The sequence below is a fragment of the Tachysurus fulvidraco genome, chromosome 16 (assembly GCF_022655615.1).
Source record: "Tachysurus fulvidraco isolate hzauxx_2018 chromosome 16, HZAU_PFXX_2.0, whole genome shotgun sequence".
Classification (NCBI taxonomy): Eukaryota; Metazoa; Chordata; class Actinopteri; order Siluriformes; family Bagridae; genus Tachysurus; species Tachysurus fulvidraco.
The window spans coordinates 19,994,836-20,002,939 of NC_062533.1; the positions used below are offsets into that span (position 1 = coordinate 19,994,836).

Consider the following 8,104-nt stretch of genomic DNA (forward strand, 5'->3'; position numbering starts at 1 on the left):
GTAGAAACCTTTCGCCTCACCTTTCGCCTCAGAATATCAGCAAGCGTTAGGAGGTAATAGGGGGTGAGCGCCGCAAACTGGAACTCCGGAGTAGTACGCTGACACAGAAGGCCGTAGCCCTTGAAGAGCAGTGCAGCATTTTCAGCCATCATTACTGTCTGGAAAGGAAACATCTCTTTAACTTCATGTCTCACTGAACACAGATTTATTATTTTATATTCATACAATAAGATCTTTTTGTTCAAAAGCGGGACACTTTGCTCTCAGCATCAACATTTCTAAAGTGTCTGATTACAGTAGAATTTAGAGTTTGTAGAACAGCTTTCTGTTTAAAGTTAACTACATTTCAGCTCCATGTGAATTTATCTACATTGAACTACATCAGCGTATGTTTCTGATCCATGCAGTGATTTTGTTCTCAGAGAGTTTTAACTTCACTTGGTTCGGGTTAAGTTCTTCCATCTCTTAAATCTGCTATCACATCCATTCTTAAGAAAGTAGTGGGTGATCCATTCAATTTTGAAAATCTTTGTCCTATTTCAAATTTACCATGTATATCTAAGGTCGTTGAAAAGTGTATTGCAACTCAAATTCATGAACATCTGTCCAACAATAACTTGTATGAAACATTCCAATCCGGTTTTCGTCCCCACCACATCACTGAGACTGCTCTTGTCAGAATATCCAATGATCTACTGTTGGCAGCTGACTCTATACTTGTCCTTCTAGACTTGAGTGCTGCCTTTGATACTATCTCACATAACATACTTATTGACAGATTAATTTCCATTGGTATTACTAGCACTGTTCTTTCTTGGTTTAGGTCATATCTATCTGGGCGCAGTCAGCGTATTCATTTAAAAGGTTTTACCACTCGTGTTCCCCAGGGTTCTGTCTTGGGCCCACTTCTTTTCATTATCTATATGCTCCCTCTTGGTGATATCTTTAGGAAATATGGTACTAATTTCCACTGCTATGCAGATGACACCCAACTCTACTCGTCTGCCAAACCCACTGGTTCTTTTCCTCCGCCGTCTTTGTCAAGCTGTTTAGCTGAAATTAAAGACTGGCTTTCAGTGAACTTTTCAAAGGTAAATAGCAATAAAACTGAGGCTCTGCTTGTTGGCACTAGATCTGTTGTGTCCAAATCTAACTGTTTCTCTTTACATATTGACAATCCTGCAATCTGCCCTTCCTCTCAGGTAAAAAGTTTGGGTGTTATCTTGGATAGCACACTATCTTTTAAAGCTCAAATTAATAATATAATACAGATTGCATACCTCCATTTGAGCAACATTAATCGTCTCCATCCCTTTCTTTTAAATAATAATACTGAAGTTCTCATTCACGCACTAGTCACTTCATGTGTAGACTACTGCAATGCTCTTCTTACAGGTATTCCCTACAAATTGCTGCATAAGCTTCAACTGGTTCACAATTCTGCAGCTCGTGTTCTCTCTAGAACACCTTATACTGATCACATTTCTCCAGTTCTCCAGCAATTGCACTGGCTTCCAGTAAAATATAGAGTTCAGTTTAAAATCCTGCTACTGACTTATAAGGCACTTCATAATCTTGCACCACAATACCGTACTCAACTTCTCCATGTTTACACTCCTTCACATGCAATCAGATCTTCATCTTCAATTTCTCTTGTGGTACCTCAGATTCAGCTTACTATTATGGGGGCCAGATCTTTTAGTTATGTTGCCTCCCGCCTATGGAATTCTCTTCCCTTCCATGTTCGCAATAGCGAGTGCTTGTTGACTTTTATAACACATCTTAAGACTTATCTTTTTATACAGGCCTTCTTATAACAATGTTTTATTGAGACTTAAATGCACTTTATATGTATATGTTGTTTGTTCATGTGTTTTATCTTATGCAGTGACCTGTATATTGCTTGTAAGGTGACCTTGGGTGTTCTGAAAGGCGCCATGAAATACAAAAATGCAACAAGTTCTTACAATTTGTCCAGTTTGACTTTTAGTGTAATAACCTGATTATCCAGCAAATCAGGACATTTTGTGTTTGTCTTGCAGTCATGAGAATTTCTTTTATTTCACTATATTAATATATATTTCACTACATTATAAATAATTTCATGTTTTTTTTTAAATAACATTAAGATATTCATGTTGCATAGGGAGCGGAAAGCCAGACTGGAAGCTCAGTCGCTCACCTGTCTCAGGTAAATTCCCGGTGTGAAAATAAGTCCTCCCTCCACCTCTACTCCATGTATTTCTCTGCCCAGGCCCTGGCAGCAGCAGCAGAAGACGTGAGCCGGGCCCCATTCGATGACCTCTACCCCTCCGCCTCCACCGGTCTTCAAGATTCCCATCCTGAACTGCTTCACCCAACGGAACGCGACGCTGTGATCATCAGAGACTCCATTGTTCACCACGTCCATGCTGCTGTGGCTAAAGGTAAGGCTCGCACTCACTGCTTACCTAGTGCTCATGTTCTTGATTTTGCTGCCCAGGTACCTGGGATCGTGAGCAGGAACACCGGAGCTGTGGTTCTTCACACCGGCACAAACGACACCAGCCTAAGGCAGTCGGAGGTTCTGAAGATGGACTTCAACACCCTGGTGGAGATGGTTTGCAGCACAGTGCCCATGGCAAGGATCATTGTGTCTGGACCGCTTCCCAAGTACCAGCCGAGGAATCGAAAGGTTCAGTAGACTTTTTCTGTTAAATAAGTGGTTACAGTCATGGTGTCAGGCTCAGAATTTACTCTTTATTGATAACTGGAATGTTTCTGGGAGCGTCCTAGGCATTTCTGTGACGATGGTCTGCACCCCAGCAGAGTTGGAGCGGAGATCCTCTCGCATCACATCTCCAGGGCACCTACACACCTTCTGACTAGTAAACTACGATTTAAATCTAAATTTCAATAGCCATCCTTCATCTCATCACATTGACACAAAAGCACACATAGCTCATCCTATAGAAACTGTGTCTGTTCCCGGAAGTTCTCTAAATTATCTTATCGTAATTACACCAGAAAAATGTCAAAGAAACAAACAAAAACAGTTCCTAAAGTTTGGGCTTCTGAACATTAGATCACTTGCAGATCTTTTATTCTATGTGCTGTAAAGCTTTGAGACAATATCAATTGTAAAAAGTGCTATACAAATATATGTCTTTACTGTCCATTACAGGAGACAAATATTGTGGTACTTGGTGAACTGGGAGAGATCCAGGCTGGAGGAGTGAACACAGGTCTTTCATTCTGGACCTCTTCCTCATGTGTGTGCTACTTATCTGAGAAAGAGATGGCTCCAGGATTAAATGAAGAACAAGGCAAGTATGTTGGTATGGGCAATGTTCTGCTGGGAAACACAGAGGAGCTGTTCAGGTCTACTATTCACTGCAATGCAAAACCCTAGTGGCAGTGGCATCTTTCTATCAGCATGATAATGTGCCCAGACACACTGCAAAACTTGTTCATGAATGGTCTGTACAAGACAAAGAGAGAGTTAAAGGTATTGACTCAGCCTCCAAACTCCCCAGATCTCAGTCTGAACAAACGTCTGTGGGATGTGCTGTACAAACAAGTCTGATCCACGGGAACCTCACCTCACTTACAGGCCTTAAGGGATCTGCTGCTAATATCTAGGTGACACCACAGAACACCTTCACAATCTCATAACCTCTGATCATGGGACATTTAGAGAGATAAATTTGTGCCAAAACTAAAGAAATTATTTTGCTTCTTTGTAAAGGAAAAGTTCATTCTCAAATATACAGAAGCAATTTGCAAATACAAAAGAAAAGGTAAGGGGAAAAGTGTATAAGAGGATTTTCTTGTCTTGATTTTCTCACAAATGCGACAAAGCAGATATTAAAGCAGCTGAGCAACTTCCTCTCTCACAACAGAAGGTGGCGCAGTGGCTCGATTTAAACTAGTCTTTCAGGGGCACTATTAAGTCACATTCTGTTACATCAGGAATACAGTTTCAGTTGGATATTGAGTTAAAATAATTAGAGTTTTTTGTTTTCTGTTCTCACATGCAGTCACAGACTCATTTCTTTTTAACATGATTTATTTTTAAAAATTGTTTAAACTATACAGCAATATATATGACGATACAGAGTACATGTCTGAGGCTCTGAAGCTTCTGAGGATTCACTAAAACATTTTTACTAAATCTAACCAGGACATGATTACAAGAGAAATGGAACAATTCTAATATTTCTTGGTTTGAGTAAAATTACTGAACGATAATTTAAATGACTCCCCACATATTTCCCCACATTACATCATCACATGTTTAACACATTCACACTTAATTCTTCAGTGAGATTTCAGGGAAGCGTTTTAGATACAGTGATAATTGTTATGTTCCTAATGATTTATTTACTATTTAAATCTGAGCTGTAACTCATCACACCGTGCAATATTTAATAGATTTAATAGAAATGTCATGAAAGTAAAATCTGTATTAAAATGTAATTGGAATTGAATTTCAGGTTCAGCAGTAATAAGTAACACAGGAAACACTAATATCACTAACATTAATATTCAGATTTATTTCACTTTAAAGTCATTAATATTTATGGAAATCTGTGTGGGTTAAACATCATAATGTGCATTATATTTACTTATAAACTGCCTACAGCTGGGGAATGTGATTTAGCTCATTTACAGTAATTACATTATCCACAGATTTATTTATCCTCTCACATCTGACATGTTTTAAAGAAGAATAAAGGCCTGATGTGAGACCTGAACGGTCATGAAGGTAGCTTTTAAAACCAAAATATGGGTTTTCTTGCAATTCTAGAAATCAGGTTCATTATTTTAAGAGAAAATGTTAAGTAAAGATCCCAAATGTAAAGCTTTTATAAATTTAGGGAAAAAATGCAGGATATAATTTAAAGACCAACTGATCAAATCCTAATAAATACAAATGAGAAGGTTACACAGTCTGTAATGGTGAAAGAACAGAACTTTAGACCACAAATAAGAAGCTTTAGTCATAAACAATTAAAGCAAACTAGTACATTCATGATTCAAAAATCTGTCTAGTTTTAGTTAAGAATTAAAAATTAGGGAAGAATTAAATTTTGGTTGTGTTTTAATTCTGAATTAATTTCTCTTTCTCTATTTTACTTTAACTTGAGCATAAACATCTTCATGGCTCTTGGCTCTGGATGTTCTAGAGGATGAAGGTTTCTTATCAAAACCCACAGCTGCATAGTTCAAGACCTCTTCAGCAGCGACCTGATAAAGAACAAGAACTGTTTATAAAATTTCTTTGATACTTTCTGCCACTGATCCATATTCATAATACTTTTTAATGTTTTCTTTCCTTTTCTACTGTAAAAGTGATTTGATTCCTATTTCTCTTTTTAATATTGATTACATTTTTTTATTTTTTATTTTCTTTTTTACATTGACAGTCAAAGCATTTCACTGCATGTCATAATGTATCTGTGTGTGTGTGTGTGTGTGTGTGTGTGTGTGTGTGTGTGTGTGTGTGTGTGTGTGTGTGTGTATAAAATGTGTCTAAAATGACAAAAATGTTTAAATTGATGATAAAACTCTGGATTACCTGATTTATGTTAGTTGTTTGGTCGTTTGAAGCCCCTTTATACAACAGTAATAAACATAAGGATTAATTACCATAATTGTTTGTGATACTGATAAATTAATTGTAAAAACATAATAAAAGTAAACAAACCTTTTTGTAGTTTAAGTAAACGTCCGAGCAGAGCAATGATCACGAAGTCTTACTTTTGTCTGGAGGTATAATTCCATTCCTGAAGAGGATTTGTCCACACTCAGCCACAGCACAGTAGAGCGTTTCTTTACCAGAGGTTGTGAGCTTCCTCTTGGGGAGAGTGTAGACACAGCTCTGTGGAGGAGAACCAGCCTCAGAGCTCTTCTTACACTCATCACTGGCGTTTCCATGAGTGTAAATGATTCCTGGATCAGATTCTCCTGAGCCGTGTCTGAACCAGTACATGCTCGGTTCTTCACAGCTTGAAGTAATGGCTTGTACTGAACACTGGAGTGTGAGCGACTCTCCGTTCTCCAACACCGTTACAGCTGGAGGAGATCGTTTCATCTCCTCATCTTTAATTTAGTAAAAATATTACTATAAATAACGAGTGGTGTAAAATTACAGAGAATTCTACATAAAGTCTTGATCTGGAGCTAGTTATTAGTTATAGTTAGCAGGTTATCAGAGTAAAACTGTTTACCTTCAACAACCAAAAGGGTTCCAGATGTAAAGTCTGGTGAAGTGTTCAGCATTTCTACACAGAAGTATGTTCCTGTATCCTCTTCTGTCACATTTGTAATGTTGAGATTAAACAATTTTACATCACTAACACTGAAGCGTTTATCATTAGGTCTGAAATCTTTCCCCACTGTTCTCCCTAACAACTGAGGAACCTTTCCAAAACTCTGTTTGAACCAAAAAAGGTTATCTTTGTCATTAAACATGCCACATTTTATAGTAACATCTTCTCCAATCTTTATTTTTTTAACTTGAATCTCCTTGATGTTAGAAGGTTTCACTGAAAAAAACACATTGTTCAATGGTTTTTAGTAATAAAGTCAAATGTCATGAATTCTATTTTTATAATTTTATAAGGTTTCTATAAAAATATAAAAATGTAACTCACCTGATGTTAAGAGGCAAAGAGCAACAAAGAGTGTGATCATCGTTCTTGTTCAAACAAAGTGATAGTGATGTTAGGAACTCAGACAGTTCAGTAGAAAACCAAGTTTAGAGTCAACCCCTGATTGGATGATTTGAAGCTGTGGTCTGATTTGATTGGTCCAGTGGCTGTAATGAGAACTGATGGTGGAGTTTATACCCAGATATGACACGATCTCATACATGCAAATATTTTACTAAACTGACAAATCTTCCCATGTGGCTGTTTTCTCTGACTCCAGTGATCATAGAACTCTATCCAGATAATCACAGTGAACTGGGAAGTCCGAGATGACTTGCAAAGCTGAACTCAGCAGTCATTGGCTTAGTTTAGGTATATATATATATATATATATATATATATTAACTGACTTTCAAGCAATGAATTAAAAAAAACCTGAAAAATACAAAAAGAGTGATGAGATCTCCACTAGAGGTGTGAACTTGTGTGTAATTCCCATTCCACCTGCTCCAGAAGAATTCATGGAAAAACGATCACAAAGACTAATAAGTGTAAAAGTTTTGAAATGGTCAGGATGTTTCCCAAGGCTCGGGTAGGAATGAGGAGATGGGAGGCTGGCTTGGAGGCTTGGGATGATCTTATATATATATATATATATATATATATATATATATATATATATATATATATATATATATATATAAATATATATAGATATATATAAATATATATATATATATATATATATATATATATATATATATATATATATATCTTTAAAAATGTCTTTTCTGTACACAAGTCTGTTTCCCAATTCACCACAAGGGCTAGTCAGCAGAAGCAGGCTGCTGGTGAGAAGATTAGTAAAAAAGCATGAACATTACTGCACTAATACACTAATCTCATCACATCATCCTGTGGTCAAAGCTCCATGGACGCTTGAGTTCTTTCGCTCAAACTTCACACACCATGTCTATGATCCAATTAAGTGGAATCTACATCATTCAAAGACATTCTAGACATTTCTATACTTTCACCTTTCACTGTTTCTAGAGGAAGATGTCAAAGTATGGTGTGAGTGGGTAATCTAGCGTCTCATGGTTTGGTCACTAAATAAATCCTTTTCACTATTATAGCCTGACATTTCTATTATTTTCCTGGGACACTGGAGACAACATAATGTTAACCATTTCTACAAAAGATAAGGGTTACATTCTTATTCATGCAAAACTTGCACACAAACTGCTGCTGCATTTTAACACCTTTTATGAGGTATAAACCACACGCCGTCCTCATGCTGGGGTTTGGTTTAAGAACATCTCACACTATACAATACATGTGAAAGTTAATGGAAACATCACACCTGCTTAAACTGTTTCAAATCTGAGGAAGTGTTTAGTTGTTAAAATAAAAACATTCATTGAGAACAACTCACACTAGACAATAATGTTAAAGTTAATGGAAACACA

At 36.9% G+C, this 8,104-nt stretch overlaps 1 long non-coding RNA gene across 1 annotated transcript; it reads right to left on the reverse strand.

Annotated features, from left to right (window-relative positions):
* Nucleotides 1-3,881: 3,881 nt before the first annotated feature.
* On the reverse strand, nt 3,882-5,733 carry LOC125138424. Its single transcript, XR_007138069.1, has 3 exons — nt 5,690-5,733; nt 5,561-5,595; nt 3,882-5,229 (listed from the first exon to the last, which is right to left on the reverse strand). It is a non-coding gene; the product is annotated as an uncharacterized LOC125138424 (long non-coding RNA).
* Between the last annotated feature and the right edge of the window lie 2,371 nt (nt 5,734-8,104).